A 1110-nucleotide genomic window follows, 5' to 3' on the forward strand; every position below is an offset into this window, starting at 1 on the left:
ATGGACATCTAGGTTGCTTCCATGTCCTGGCTAATATAAATAGTGCTGCGATGAACATTGGGGTACACATGTCTCTTTCAGATCTGGTTTCCTCGGTGTGTATGCCCAGGAGTGAGATTGCTGGGTCATATGGCAGTTCTATTTCCAGTTTATTAAGGAATCTCCACACTGTTCTCCATAGCGGCTGTACTAGTTTGCATTCCCACCAACAGTGTAAGAGGGTTCCCTTTTCTCCACACCCTCTTAGCATTTATTGCTTGTAGACTTTTGGATGGCAGCCATTCTGACTGGCATGTAATGGTACCTCATTGTGGTTTTGATTTGCATTTCTCTGATAATGAGTGATGTTGAGCATCTTTTCATGTGTTTGTTAGCCATCTGTATGTCTTCTTTGGAGAAATGTCTGTTTAGATCTTTGGCCCATTTTTTGATTGGGTTTTATTTTTTTGGAATTGAGCTGCAGGAGTTGCTTGTATATTTTTGAGATTAATCCTTTGTCTGTTTCTTCATTTGCTATTATTTTCTCCCATTCTGAAGGCTGTCTTTTCACCTTGCTTATAGTTTCCTTTGTTGTGCAAAAGCTTTTAAAAAATATGGAACACTTCACGAATTTGCATGTCATTCTTGCACAGGGGCCATGCTAATCTTCTCTGTATCATTCCAATTTTTTAGTATATGTGCTGCCAAAGTGAGCACCATTTATGGCTCTTTATTGTTGAGGTTCCTCACTGTGGGTGGGGTTGGACCAGTGGTTTGTCAAGCTTTCCTGGTTAGGGAAGCTTGTGTCAGTGTTCTGGTGGGTAGAGCTGGATTTCTTCTCTTTGGAGTGCAATGAAGTGTCCAGTAGTGAGTTTTGAGATGTTTATGGGTTTGGTGTGACTTGGGCAGCCTGTATATTGAAGCTCAGGGCTATGTTTCTGTGTTGCTGGAGAATTTGCATGGTATGTCTTGCTCTGGAGCTTGTTGGCCCTTGGGTGGTGCTTGGTTTCAGTGTAGGTATGGAGGCTTTTGGATGAACTCTTATCAATTAATGTTCCCTGGAGTCAGGAGTTCTCTGGTGTTCTTAGGTTTGGGGCTTAAGCCTCCTGCCTCTGGTTTTCAGTCTTATTC

General features: G+C 42.3%; 1 non-coding gene across 1 annotated transcript; it reads right to left on the reverse strand.

The window, feature by feature from the left end:
• Positions 1-587: 587 nt before the first annotated feature.
• Positions 588-696, reverse strand: LOC122673697. The gene has a single exon (XR_006334807.1). It is a non-coding gene; the product is annotated as a U6 spliceosomal RNA (small nuclear RNA).
• Positions 697-1110: the final 414 nt, after the last annotated feature.

Source organism: Cervus elaphus, chromosome 17 (genome assembly GCF_910594005.1).
Source record: "Cervus elaphus chromosome 17, mCerEla1.1, whole genome shotgun sequence".
Classification (NCBI taxonomy): domain Eukaryota; kingdom Metazoa; phylum Chordata; class Mammalia; order Artiodactyla; family Cervidae; genus Cervus; species Cervus elaphus.